We start from the raw sequence: 16,176 nt of genomic DNA on the forward strand, positions 1-16,176 counted from the left end.
TAATTATTTGAATAAAACTATAACGCGATAGAAGCTTTGTTGCGTTTGCCGCGGACAATCAAAAAGTGTTGCAGACTCGTCGACATTGCTGCTTCTTTATACGTCGTAATCTCCTCCTCCTCCTCCTCCTCCTCCTCCTCCTTCTCCATTTTTTCTTTTTTTTTTCTTTTTTTGCGTAGGTACACACATGTGTATCTTTGACGAGCCATGAACTTGGAACGACGAACATCTGACACATTCGTCGGCATCGATAAAATGGCGGTGCTACCTTCAACGCGGCGAGACTCGTTCGAGCTGATAAAATGCAAGGTCCTCGTCTAACTTTACCTTTTATATATTTTTGTTTTTTTTCTCTTCTTCAAGGCAACTATTACTAAATATTCTGACGAATTTTAATATTTATCTATCTTTATATTTTTTCATTTATTATTTATCGTTCGAACAAAGTTGATCGATATCAGGAAGATCATCGATTTTTGGTAACTCTACCTATTCGGGTGTCTATAAATTTTACGAACACCCTTTATATGGTGTAGAATACACGTAGAATACACGTGGTACCGATATTCGAGAGTCCCAAGGAAAATCTTCTCTCTTTTTCTCCTACTTTTGCACTTACTCTTGTTCTCGATTTAGGGCAAATTTGATTTACGAGTTTATATATGCCTTCTATACGAAAGTATTTTTGTGTGTAGAGGTAGTAGTGTTACTGAAAAAGAAAATAACCGAGACAAGATTTTGATTAAATGAGAATTTACGTTTAATAATCTTAATATATTGTAAAACAAAATATTAAATCATAGTGTCGCGATTTGAAATTCTCCGTCAACCGGACGAACTATGACGCTACAATGGATTGCATAAACATGTTCATCGTCCCTAATCACATCTTCCATACGCGCACGCTCTGCAGAACGTTCCTGTCATCGGCAAACTCCAATCGGATTATGTACCTAGGAATGATCGCCGTGACAGTTGGGGATAGGATATCGTAACTACTACATGGAAATTCTCATACTGACTATGTTTCCTGACGATCGCGGCATAATATCGGTTACGTTGATGTCTCTTTATTTATCTGATCATTTTCGAATATACCACTTTGATATCTATCATAATATTGTACTGGTGATATAAATAGACAATAATTCTAAATATAGTTTACAATAGTTGAGTTTACTTACATTTTTGATAATTAACTAGGGGTGCCCCTGCCACGCGTTACTGTGGCTCACAATTAGTCCCATAAACACGTCTTTAAGTCAACGAATTACCTAATATTGCAATTATAAATTGAGATATAAACTATCCTATCTTTCAAGTTGAATGAAACTGTATACAGTGTGCAAAATTTGATTAAAATCAATTCAGTAGTTTAGGAGTCCATTGCGGACAAACAACAATATATTAAGATGATAATAATATTTTTCTATGATAATGATTCGGCCAATATATTCTTGAAACTATTTCGCGAACATTCGCCATCGAATTTTTTCCAATTAATTTCTATTTTTCTTTCCTCCCTTTGATTTTTCAATCCACAATAAAATATTTGAATTGTTAAAAAAGGGCCGAAGAGGAACACATTAGAAATCTCTCGTTTGATCGTAAACGATTGAAATTAAATAGAAAGCTAAAGACATCGATGAATATAAAGAAGTGTTTAAACTATCGTCTTCTTGAAATTCATCTCGCATAGAGATCTACAATTGGATAAACCTTCGTACTCGTGCCCTACTGACATAACACGACCTATTGATCGTAGTTCGAAGGACAAGTTTTCTTCTTTTTTCCTTTCCTTTTCTTCTTCTTCTTCTTCTTCTTCTTCTTCTTCTGTTGCATTAGTCTTCGCAATTGTACATGAAATCAATAAAAATTCTAGCAGATAAATGACAACAAAGTAGACAAATCTGTGTGTTTTCAATTTATAATATATTTATAGTCAAACGGACGGCTAAATTGAGAAAATGTCTAGGTACTTGGTGGACGCATCAAAGGAAAGCTTTGAATTTTGCCAACTATTCTTGTTTTCCTTTGAAACTGGTTATGAAAAAGAGAAAGAGAAAGAGAAAGAGAAGGAGAAAGAGAAGGAGAAATAAAGCGCTTATCGAGCTGCTTGAATGAATTTATGACATTTTATTGTGGGAATTTACGAGTTCGAGTGAAACTCGTCGTCTCTCGACAACCTCTTCTTCGACAAAATGTATATCGTTTAAGTTCGAGACCATGCATAGAAGAGAGTTTTGCACGTTTAGAAGCGCGATATCGTCTCACAGTTCGTCCTTTTACATTCGTTTTCTATGGAATCTCTCTTATTTCCTATATAAAGCCGTAGAGTATTATTTATTTGCAAACGAGATACATCGGTTGCTTGAGATTCTAAGAGAATGAAAAGAAACGAGTTTTGGAGAAGCTCCTTCCTTCCTTCCTTTCTTCCTTTCTTTTGACATTAACTTAACTTAAAGTAAGATACGTAATTAGATATTTCGCTTTGTCTTTGTAAATGAATTAATGTAGGTACATCTTCATTTATTTTGGTCATTAACGACTACCAACTATATTAATCACTTTAGTATACGAACCAAAATGATACACAAATTTAATTAACGTTTACATTACGAATGAAATATATATATATATATGTGTGTGTGTGTGTGCGTGTGTGTATGTTTTGTTTTGTTGTTGTCAAGAGTATAAAATAAAATTCGATCACGGTCGTGAGTGAGATGATTAAAATCATGTTCGATAGACAGGAGAGAACCTCGCGGTGATCACCTTGAAGTGTGCTCAACGATTCTTCCTTTCCTCCGGCAGGGCATATCTCTAATTCGTAGTCGTTTTATCTATCGGTCGAACCTGATCCTCACTTCGAAACGATTAAAGCTGATGGAAAAATATAGCCCGCAGGATCGAAATTGACGTGCAAAATGTAGAGCACGGTGTACTTGACCGAACAACGAACGATCATATTCATATATCAAACTATATGTATTATAAAATCAAAATAAATTCGTATATATTTTTTAGTTGAAATAGTAAGAGAAAAGAATTGATGAAGAAGATGCACGCAATGACACAAAATAGAATCTATTTTTAAGTCTATGTATGCATAATGAAATATTTAACCTTTCAAGTTATGTATGTACTTGAGTAATATGAAAATTCACGAACGCACGTGCAATCGTTCCTGCACGTAACTACGAATGGAATATGAAAGTGAGAGTCGGTCGACCGTGTGTTGTTTCGCCCACGTTCCGTTGAACTTGACCCACTCTTTGTACAGTGATACGAGCTTACTAACATAACGCGTCTTATTGGCTCGTGGTTACGCTAACATATCGAAGGACTTGTATATTTTCTTTTTAATACTTTAATACCTTCCTTCTTCTCCCTACCTTTGTAAATTAGCTTTCATCTTTTACTATCTCATTTATTTTGTCAGTGTGACTCTGAACGGTTAGATTAAAGTATACGTAGCTCAAGACGAACTTGACCCGGTTGCTGGTAAAATAGTGACGAGGTGATTGGTCTACAAGTGTGTGCGTGCGTGCATGCGTGAAAAGGTGACTTACGGATGCGGAAATAGTATAACGTCCTTCATCGTAACGTTACGATGACGTATTCCTAGTGGTCGCATAATCTATGGTCACGTCTATGTACTTTTGGAAGGATCAATATTTGTTTAATCCTTGTTTTCGTTCGGATTATATTTTATAATGGTTTTCTCTGTCGTCAAGTAGTCTATGTTTAGACGTAATTTGTTCTTTATCACGTTGAGCGCCACGTCAGCCATCGGTGACTGACATTAGACTTTACGTTTAGGCCGTGTCAGTAGTCACCTATGACTGACACATTCACCTATTTTTACAATACAAAGTAACGCCTGTGGCCTGACAAGAATTTCCCTAAGAATTCACGTGGCGCTCAATGTGTTATCATCGAAAAATCGAACTCACATCTTCGGTCAAACTGATTCCACACTTATATTGGAACGAATTAAAAAGATTAATGTAATACTTTGGGTTGATTAGATCGTGGACAGTTATTTATTGGTACTTTCGTTTACTCTAGAGAGAGATAAAAAAAAATATCGCTCGAAGGAATTTCTATTGGTAGTGTAAGTTTACTGCCTCGTATAATAACACTTTAACCTACATCCCTTAGGGAAAGTCTATTTCCCTTGAGTTTCTTAAACAGCTTCTTGCGTACATAAGAGTCCGTAGAAAAGTTTTGAACCGGCAAGTAGAGTACACGTAATTCGAAATTACTTCCTCGAGAGGAAACTGAACAACTATCGTCCTTTGTGGTACGAACACGAAATAGAAACTGCAACCGTACAACGTAGGAATCCGTTGTTGATCTTCCTGTTCACGTACGATGAGTATTTCTATATATGTGTATGCGTGTGTGTGTGTGTGTGTGTGTGTGCAAGTTCGATTAAGAATGAACATGTAAAACGGTATATTCGAATGAAATATATAAAAGGTACGAATGAAATAACAATTTTCTCTATGTATTGTAAAATAAATGCATCTATTGTCAATTTTTCTCTCACTCTCTCTCTCTCTCTTTCACACAGTTATGATTCTCATTATAATTAATTATCATGTAAATGAATTTTCCACTGCTTTTATGTCGAAATAAAATAAATTGACGATCGATAAATATTATGCAACGTGCATTGAGGAGGAACGTGGGTACTGTGTCCATGGAGACATTGAGATATCATTGATGTCGTTATCGATATTGACAGTCAATGCGTTATCGAAGAGACGTTTGTCTCCTTGACTATTCGAGCTTGACTGCATTCTCCTATCGTATATAGTATATGTTCGTTTGTCCCTTGATGTTTATCCCACAAAGTTTATTCCCCATAACGAAAATGTTGTAAAACATTATAATAAAAATTCAATAAAATTGAATAATGTTTAATGTTGATATCGAAATGAAATTAGAAATTGATTAAGAAAGTCAAGTCAGTGATTCACGAATCATCATTTCTTTTGATAAGTTAGAAAAATGTGTCCCTAGGTAGGATATTATTGGTGTGTAACAAGGAATCGATATCGACTTTTCGTTCCAACATGGTCCTCATTTATCAAAGAAAAGCCTCGTTAATCGTATTATCTCGCGGAATCATCTTTTCGAAAGGAAAACGGCTGCTTGCTCCCCTAACGGGGTCTTACACGAACATCGTTTATTTCGATGACAAAAAGGTTTGCTGCTATCCACAAAAGTTACGTGTGAAATCGATGATATTCCTTGAATTTAGTTAAACGACAAATTATCACGGATCTTTTTATATACCTGCAACTATTAAAACTACTAGTAAATAAAAAGAAGAAAATTGTGTTGGGTTTATAAGAGGAACCCACATCTCACAGTTGTTAACAATAATATAGAACTTCCTAACAGATAACATATAGGTAGGCCATGATCGTATATACTTGTGTTTAAATAGAAACATCTGTTGTATGATAAGAAAGGTGTCAACGACTTGTTGTCAAGGTATGCTAGACAAAAATTGTAATGGAAACCTTGAGACGACCCACGGTTTCAAAGTTTATTGACTTCGTTTATTTGTCCCTCACTTAGAAATGTATTTGACACCTGAGGCCTAAAATATGAGGCCTAAACTATGTACGATTATTTTTTATTATTATAATCTATCATTGTCCTCCAAGACCCAGATAAAAGGGAAAGGGTAGCAACGTACCCTTGGTAAAAAAAAAAAATAATAATCGTAGCCAGAACTAACAAAGTAGGGTATTAAATAGCCTTAAGGCTGTTTGGTTAGGAATAACAGGACTAAATCCTTAAAAGAAGAAGAAGAAGAAGATGATGATCTATCATATTTGACAACGAAATCAAAAGTTTGATAAATGTAAAATATTTGATAATGATTTATATGTCATACCAATTAACATAGGAAACTTTTACAATTGCTGTTCATGCTAACAATGCACGAATACATCTTACCATTTGACCTTTTTCCATTTTCCGAAGGTTATAAAGCGTGTATGCACATAAGCACGATCGAGAAGACGTGGTCTACGTGACCGCGATTTTCTCATACTGTATAATTAGTACTGTATAATTTAGCATCGTACTTGGGTGCTCAAATTATGACCTTTTCAACATTAGGTGTATTAATATCTACGACTGGTGCGTTTAAATAGAATCAAACAATTCATTTTCACACACAATATGGAAATTAGTATTTAATTACATAAATATATATATCTAAGTTGATTTCAAATTATAATAGTAAAGATGACAAATTCATGTATAAAAGATTTGTTCGCAATCGAGCATGACAAATTCATATGCGATGTGGTCATATCACAGCCTATAGGATTATCAAGTAAATCTCTTTTATTTTTTTTTTGTACGCTCTGCTCGTATTCCTTCTCTCCCCCTCCCCTCCAATTTTGTTCACGGGTTCTGCTATCAAAATTGCGTTAAAAAAGGTTAAAAAAGAAGATAGGGAGGGAAAGATAGAAATGCGATCCCGTGCATTCGAATATTAGTTGAGGTAAAATTAATAGACGTTATTCGGGGATAGAAGTCGGTTGGAAATTGCAATCCTGGGAAATCGGCTGTAATTTCGTCGGTCAATCTGGAAATATCGAATCGTCTGATCGGAACGTGGTTAGGCAAAATTGTGGGGCCAGGAATAAAAAAAAAGAAAAAAAAACGAACGACAAGGGAGGCCCGATCTCCCAGGCGTAATCAAATTGTAAAGGTCATGATTTCTGTGGATCCACTAGAGAGAAAAAACGAATAAAAAGTGTGTGTGTGAGAGAGAGAGAGAAATGGAAAAAGAATAAAAAAAAAAAAAAAAAAAGACAATAAAGGTATCATCGACGCGCATAGACCGAGTCAGAAATCGGGTTAGTTCGATGTGGGCAGTCTCGAAACGACGAGAAAAACTTGCAAGTCAGCATAAAGAGTATGGACCAATCACACAGTCTATTCATAAAAAAAAAAGGACAAAAAAAATGTGATTTTAGAAAAGGGTCTTTTGAAAGTGAACTTATGATTACGAAACCTAGTAGCAATGTCATTTTGATTTTCTGTCAGACTGCTGATAGATATATCGACGAATAAAATAATGAAATATAACAAAATGTTCATCTTCTTCTTTTGTCGTAGTCTTGACTATTGAAAATCGTCTAGAATTGAATTTGCCAGTCAATACGAATACGATGAATATTTGTAATTCATTCGGACTAATACGACGCAGCTTAATTGAACGAATCTTGCGCAAGTAGTTTATATGCAAATGTCGGAGCGAATCTACCAATGTTCTCTTTTAAATCGAAACCGCGATCGAGAGAACGTCCGAACACTAATTAGTCGTACATCGTCTAATCGATATCGGACGAACAAATGTTATTATTCATGAAATGTTATTCTGTTGGATTCTTATATTCTAACGTGATACTTCAAACGTTTTATTCTAAATGAATTTCAAATGAGAGAAGCATCGATAAAAGAAATGAATAAATAAATTTAGACAAGTGATCGACGGAACGATTAAATTTACCATCGATCCTATGAAATTCCATCATTAACACTGATGAAGTATTTAAAAGCGTATTAATAAAGGCAATCGCAGCTGCGTGTCGCGGTAATGAGGAAATAATAAGGCACGAGGCATGGGCTCAACAATAATTCGTCAATGAAAATTCGTTTAATAATTTAACCAGAGCACGGAGGTCTGCTTCATTGAGCGCATTCAATTTCATTTGCATACGCAAAAAGGTTTGATTAAACGTGAACGTTGTTCGTGAAAGCGCTTGCGCCTCTTCAGTCGTGTCGGATTTACACGTTCTTTTAACATATATCTATAGATGATTGTGGTCTGTCCAATGATTTACAGTTCAAACTTATCTCAGATTCTTAATAATAATAATAATAGTAATAATAATAGAAAAGCAACAATGTTGCATTCAGTATTTGTCGAGTTCAAGAGCAAATGTGTTTCATTTCAATCTATTGTGTTATTTTGATTCTTAACGATTTGTACAAATTACAATGATGGCAAGATTTTGTCTTAAACTTTTTATCGTTAAAAGCAACGCTTACATCGAATAGAGAAAAACGATATCGGCAACAACAGTAGCAGTATTGTGGAGATCCCATTTAAATTGTTCGCTCGGTACACGAGAATACGCGAGTTTTATAGCTATGTTGCATACATCACGCTCCGTTGCCCACGATCTATCCATTGATTTCATCTTCGTCCATCCACGGTAGCTACTCCGTAGATTTTCCCATCGTTCCTATCGCAAAAGCTTTTTGCTTTTTGCTTTTTGCCGAACCAACCACGGCCGAACCAACCAACCTTCCTCTCTACGCTGCTATTTCTTTTCCTTTTTCTTCCTGTTTGTTCTGTTTTTATTTTATTTGTTACGTTTCAACAGTAAACGCGTGCATGTGCGTACGTGCACGTGCAAAGGTGCCTTGTGTAACTGGTTGCTTTGATAAAATGCACTTTATCGCGGTAACGAGGCGAGATACAATAAAAAGTAAGCTTTCCTAAAAGGCCCATTGTCACGTTGTACATTCGAATTATCGGACATTCTCTAGCAACCCTTTGTATTTTTTGTTTTTTTCCTATTATTTCCATTTAAGACTCCTCAATCAGAATCGAAATACGATATCGATCTTCCTTCTCTAATAACAATTGCTGCTGATTCTTCTTACAGTTTTCTATTTCATTGAATAAAATACGAATCAATTTGATTCATGTAGTTATATATATATATATATATGTATATATTTTTAATATTATAGAGAAACGTCACGAGGCAATCGTCTGTAAAGCTCTTCTTGATTCTAAATTACCAGTTTCGTAGTCTGTTCTAATTTAACGCAAACTCGACTCACCAGGTACCTAACTACCTACCTACCAACCTACGATTAATTTATCCGGCAAAATTTCCAATTCAAATTCCATTGCATGCGTAATTGCCATTCTCGCGACTTTCTCGTTCTTCGACATTTCATACCGATCGATCTAGATTTTAGAATACCTAGCGCTCTTTTAATTCGACCTGCTCTTTTAATCGGTTCACTCTTCTTACTATTAACGTGAAAAACTGCGATTTTATAGAATTTCTCTTTCGTCTCGCTTTTTTCTTCTTTTTTTTTCACATTATTTTTCGTCATTTCACTATTGGAAAATGTGTTTCTAGCTATCGCAAGCGGACTCTGTGATAGTCGTACTATACTTTAAATGAGAATCCAAAGATAAACTTTATAATTACGAGCTACAACACAGTCAACTCGCCCCAATTATCCTCCTTTCCCACATTTGGGTGATATCGTAACGAATAGTAAGTAACATTGTTTTAGAAACAATTGCAACGGATAGCGAGTACCTTTACGATTCCTTCAAGATTTCTTATAAAATAATCCAATTAAAGATTTGGATAAACAATTGTTAACGAACTTGGATCAAAAATCAAGAAGAATGTGGTAACTCAAGTTCTAAGAATAAGGACTGAACATAACTAAACTATATAATAAATGTGACGATGAATGACGATAATGGTCGGAAGGAAGAGGTAGGGGAACAGCAGGGTCGCTCGCGTCGACCAGATAACCCGTAAGGATAATATTTCTTGGTAATAAAATAGTTCAGGATAGTCGATAAGACGACTAGGAAGGAAGGTATATATATATATATACATATATGTGGATATCCTATGTAATTCAGATATGTAGGTATATGTGTACTGGTGTAGGAAAGAAATTTCTTCACGTATCTAGCGTCTTTGTCGAGAAACCGTCGGATTCCTCGTGGCTTTAAACAAAAGGATCGTAACCTGGCACATAGCTATTCCTTTCCTTCTTATAAAAGCGTATATGCCCGCGTACGCGGATCGTGCACCGAAAATATGTTGATATGGGATATCCTGCGTTCTTTCATCTAACAAAGCGAAGTAGTGCAAGCGAAGAGTTGCATGGACCGACCCCGCCTCTCCACCTTACAATATTACGGGAAACGAAAGCACGAGAAAATGTATACGCGAAGCCAATGCCTCGCGAAATACTCTAACCCACCTCTTCGTGTTACAAGGAACACAGTGTGCGGAATGGATTATGCCTCCGCAAAGTCAAATAAGCTTATATCGCTCGAATGGTGCCACTGTGCATAGTAAGAGAGAAAGAGAAAGAGAGAGAGAGAGAGAGAGAGAGAGAGAGAGAGAGAGAGAGAGAGAGGAAGAGGGAAGCTTTATCCTGGGAGCTTTCGTAACGGCATGCGCATGCATTCACATTGGATGAAGCTCCCTTCTGTGCCTGAGCTGCTGCAGTTTGCTTCTTCGTTATATAGGTATGCACGTGCACGCTCTCACATGGCCGAGTCTGTCGCTTGTGAACAGTCGCAAATGAATAGATTAAAGCTCTGATATACTCGAGCACGAACTGCTTCTATCTGTCCACTACGGTGCGAACAGGATTGACGGATAAAGTTGAAATATGTTGTCGGTCTACGTGGAATGAATTTTCCGAACGTGAAATCCTGTCAAATTCGACCTTATCTCGATTATCTCATGTTGATATATTTAAATTATAGATATTATATTTTTCTAAGGTTTCATTCGAATCACGGAGCTTAGATAATAAGGAGAACGTTCGCTGTGTATAAAGGAGTCCCCAAAATATAGAACAAATAAAGTTTTATTTCAGGGTGCGCTGTAGCGCTCAACAATATTAAATAAAATTATTTATACATATCTGAAATTATAAACAAATGTATGTAATTATTGTTTATTAAATCTTTCTCTTAGGCTCTCACCTATATCACGTGTTGTTATTTGCCGGTATGCATCAACTAATGCTTTTATTGTATCAGGAAAAAATGAAATTACTTTCCGAACAATTCAATATTTTTATAATCGAATAAAACTATTGTATGCTTTGCTAGTTGACAAAGTGTTTGTATCGGATATCAAAACCAGCGGCTCGAGAAAAGTTTCGTATTACTCGATGGACCATTTTAACGAGGCAAATATATAAATCAAATGAAAGAAAAGCGATACGTTTTGAGGAGCATTCGTCGTGATTCTTCTTCCGTAAAGATTTATGTACTTTGGTTCACTCTCTTTGGTTTTCTTTGGCTTTCTTTGGCCTTCTTTATCTTCACTTTCGAGACGAAAGCATCGGGGCTACTAGCAGCAGTAGCAGCAGCAGCAGCAGCAGCAGCAGCAGCAGCAGTAGCAGCAGCAGCTTCCTTTTCGTTCTTTCTTACTATTTCTTTGGCTTTTCCTTCTCTCAATCGCATACGCTTTCTCCATAAATCCGCTTGGCCCAACTCGATCGACTGGAAGGAACATCGTCTCTTATCTCTCGGCAGATATGAAAGCTTATCTTATAGAATTATAGGCAAGGTATTGCCAAGCTCTCTCTTCTAGAAATCTGCTTTTTTATATAAATGATTTCAACGAGTTCAATTTTCATCACGTATGTGCATATATTTTGTTATTCATTTATCTATCTTAAAACTTCTATGGAAATAACAAATTAAAACGAGTTAAGGAAAAAGAAAAAAATAATAATAATGATAATAATTATTAATAATAAGAAGGAGAATATTATAAGAAATTAGATTGGATTGGAAAGAAAAAATAAGAAAGAAAAAAAAACTAGAAGATCGTTCGTTGAAATAGAACAATTTTCATCTATAATCTATCCCCCGACTGATAGTCCGTTTACCGCTGCATTACGCGATAGTTTCCAGCTATTTTCGTTTGGTCAAATTCACAGTGGACGACCAAACATTGACCGTAACCACTATGCACTGTGCACCCAACTACAGACCCTCTTCGCTTGGTTGAGTCGATTTCCCTCTCTTTCTGTCCCTATCTCTTTCGCACCCTCTGTTTTTCTCTCAAGGGAGAAATGATTTCGCCTGTACCGCAATGGTAAATTGGTAAAGTTTCCGCGTTTTAACGCTAGCAACTTACCGTAACCGACGTTACAGCGTATAATTTGATATCCACGGCGACACGCTAAAATTCTTCTTCAGCTCGAAAAGAATCAACGAAGCGGAGGGGAGTTGAGAGGTAAGGAGAAACGAAGAAAATGGAGGAATTAGCATTTAGAGGGCGATTTTAGCGTTACTTCCAGTCAACCTCCTCCCGTGATTCGAGCTTCTTCGAGCACCACTTTTTCTTTTATGAAGATGCGACTTTAAGGGTCGGAAAGGGGAAAGGAGAACTCAAATATTCTTTCCTCAAACTATTTGGTCTCTGAAAACGGATCGATCTCAACCTCCTCCTCCTCCTTCTTCGTCTTCTCCTTCTTCTTCTTCTTCTTCTTCTTCATTCTTTGTGAATTTCTTACGAAATGATCCTTTCATCGAAACGATGAAATTGTCGTCTACTAAATATTTTATTTTTTCGGTTTTTTTTTCTATTTTTATTCGATTAGCGAAAGAGTAAAAACAATTTGTCTCAAGTTTCATAATTTGAAGAGTACTTTATGTTCTTCAATTTCTATTATATTATCATACTTTGTCGAAGCACAGTGAATTTTGTTAGCTTTTATTGTCCGTTGGCTTATGACGTCTAAACCATTCGTGAGCTCATTAAAGTCTTGAACGTAATTGCAATTAACCACCAGTTACAAGACGAGCCTCCGGCAATTGCGAAAGGATTTTCCTGTGATCATTTTCTTCAATATATATATATATATATATATTGGCAAACGTGCGTTTAAATTGTCTCGGTAATTGTATCGAAAATTATCTTTACACGAAAAGAGAAAAATGTTCTACTCTCTAGACAGGAAGGTAGGTAGGTAAGTACTTAGACTGGCATTAATAAAATCGAGAGGATTAAATATCCAATTATGATACCTACTTGCCAAGGGTAGAAGAGAATTTACATCGAGTATTTTCACTTTAGTTTGATGAGTTTGCACCATGTATACGAAAGGATGATATTTTCTTCTAAATAAACATCGTAGAAGCATATTTCCTTAAGAATAAATATTACAAAGCCTTTTTTAAGAATTTGTACGAAAGAAAACGTGTTAAAAATCCATAATAATATGTGTTCTCGTATTACGAGGATATAAAAGAAGACGAAAATACGTAAATGCGATTTTAAAAACTCAATTGTCTTATCGCATTGAAAGTAAGGGATTCTAACCGAGGAGCGTTCCTTTAATACCAGGATTTAAAAAGCTTTTGTCGTCAGTTGAGAAGAAAAATTTGACCATGAACATAATCGACGAGATAATGATTTGTTCCTTTGTAAAGAAAAAAAACAAAAAGATTTTCTTGACAAACTACACGATGTTTCTTTTTTAACCATTTGCCCTACAATATTGCACTTTTCTGAAACAATATCACTGAATTTACTATTATTTTCCATTTTACAATATTTGTTGATATGATGACAATAATATAAATCTATTTATCACGCGGTGTACACGTCGATCGTAGTTTTGAAACAAAAGAATCTTGACTTGCTCACGTCTTTGTAGGACAAGTGGTTGAAAACTCTGAGAAAAATCTCCAAAATGCAAGAAAATAAATAAATAAATAAGTAAATAAGTTAATAAATATGTAGCTTTTTTGGAATTTTGAGAAAAGAACGAGGGGTAGTGATACTTGAAAGAGTAGTTTTCGTGCAGATAGCGCAAGAATTATGGCTCTGCCGGTGGGACCACCAGCCGAAGACCGACCCTGCAGGCTGCCAGAAGAAGCAAGGGGCAAGGGGCAACAGGGCAAGGGGGACGGTTTAAATCCTCTCCTCGGTTTCTGCCCTTACAACTCCGTAATTTTTAGCCCTCCGAGAAGTTAAGAGTAATTTACTAGCTCCGCGTAGGCGTTATTCGCTCTTATTCCCTGGCTCTTTGTGTCTATGTTCTCCCTTCTCTTCTATCTTTCTTTTTTCTTTTTTTCCTTTCTCTCTTTCACATACTTTCCATTCGTTTTTTCTCTCCCTCTTTTTTACTTTCTTTTTTTCTTTTTATTTTCTTTCTCCCCTTCTTTTTTTCTCTCTTTCTTCCCGTCGACGACGTGAGAGGATAGAAAGGAAGCTTCGCCACTCCTCTTGTTAATTGTCTACCTCTGATGAACTTGATTTTCAACAAGAGAAAGATAGCAGAGAACCTTAGTCCAGATAAATGCTAGCAATATCAAGTAACGAAGATAGTTAAGTTATTTATTCTTCTTTCTCGCTCGAATTAGCAAGTATTCCTACTGTCGGGAAAACGCTTTCTTTCTACTCGACTCTTATCCTATGCAAACTCTTTCTTTCTGCTTACCCTTTTTTCTTCTTCAAACTGACATCTCTTGTATCGTTTATTAATGTCATATACTTCCTTATACTACACGACGTTTAATTAAATTCAAATGGCTCGTCAAATATAATTAAAAATATTACGAATACTTGTTAATTATGTTAACAAACTTTACTTCCGTAGGTCCGCTTTTAATTTCGTTAGAAAAAACATTTCAACGTAATCAATGCACGTCAAAAAAAGCACTCAGCAACATGTTCGGTGACGATGAACGAGATTAGAGGCCGATAGTGACGACGTGGAACGGTTGGCTGATGAACTAGGCAGCAGCAGGGGCCTTTAAGCTCCCTGCAATGTGTTCAGGATGAAATGTCTAAAGACGAAAAGACATAAAAGAGGAGAGACTGTAGGTGACGGTACATTTATGGTCAAATGTTGTTGTTGTAGGGGGTGGAATGTGGGATGAACGTCTTCATGCTAAACTTGGATAAGCATTCGTGGAAAAGGAATAGTCGGTGGGCCCTGGATAGCTCAATGGATAAAAGCCAGTTGCCCGGAAAACGTAAGATCTGAGTTCCGGTCCAGTTCATTCAGTGGGTCCAGTCTTTTTTCACAAATCTTACAATATTTAAACCTATCGTTTTATAAAATATCGAGCTGGGAGTAAATTAACTAACTACAAAAGTAAAATGAAACGAAACAATAAAAGCTCGCGTGAAAAATGTTATAAATATATTTACTTACATTTGAACGGTGTCGTACGTATCTCGTACAAGTTTGTCTCCATTTTCTTTTGTGATGCTTGAACTGATGCTTGTTACTGAAGAAATTTGCTATGTTTCAATGAAATCGTCGTATCTTTTTGAAAACTTAATCCTTTCGTAATAAACTTAAACTACTTTGTTTCAAATAATTGTTACCTTGATCAATATTTGTCGTTAAATTACGCTTTCCTAATGAATTTTGCGATATTCAAAGTATATATTTCATATCGTAAATTGAAACATTGAATGAACAACAATGAACATTTACGTTGTACTTTTACGATAATCGATTAATTTAATATCTACTACAACGATAATTCGCATTGTCAAGATTCTATTAGCTCGAAAAGTTAAAACCATTTTAATCAGTTTGAAAATAGGAAATAGTATAATAATTTGTAATGAAAATTCGATGACCATTTCATTTATTTCGAGATAGAATCCTAATTTCAGATTGATTCCAAGATTAGTACGTTACTGTTAAAAATCTTTTGACCGTTTATGCGCAAATAATAATATTCTTATATTATTGAACCTGTCAAGTTGGTGGTAAAGATGCCGGTTCGTTTATTTTTTTTTTTATTTGACGTTTTTTTTTTTTTAAACCACTCGCCTTTTGAAGCCAAGCGTAACGTCTGAAAAGCTGAAATTGCGGATTCGCAAAGGAAGCGAAGAAAAGGTAGTTCCTTCCACGAGGTTGGCCATAGCTAAAGCTATGGTGGTTTCGTTGGTGGTGGTAATGTTCATACCGATGCCGATGGTTGTGCTAGTGGTTATACAGGGAGACAAAGCAGCCTTGTTTTCTCGTATACGGAAAACGAGATAAACTTCCGGCAGACTAGGAATATCTTTCTTCATTCTTTCTCTTTCTCTTTCTCTTTCCCTTTCTCATTTCTCCAAGCTTACGGGGCTAGCTTGTTATATTTAAGCAGAGTGCTACTACTGTTATAAGTATCAACGTTACGCGCGTTCTCGTCTATGCAGATGATGAGAAGAGTTTCGCGACGGCAACGAAATTATCTTCCCCTTTTATCTTAGACTTAAGCTACCTTCCATTACGAATTATATTTTAATTGATATTCATCCACCACCTTGATTGCTTTTCCTTTCGTCTGCTAATCGTGTTTTCGAGCACTCCAATACTTTT

This window comes from Polistes dominula, unplaced genomic scaffold (assembly GCF_049000335.1).
Source record: "Polistes dominula isolate Pdom_NZ unplaced genomic scaffold, Pdom_raw_medaka contig_29, whole genome shotgun sequence".
NCBI lineage: Eukaryota > Metazoa > Arthropoda > Insecta > Hymenoptera > Vespidae > Polistes > Polistes dominula.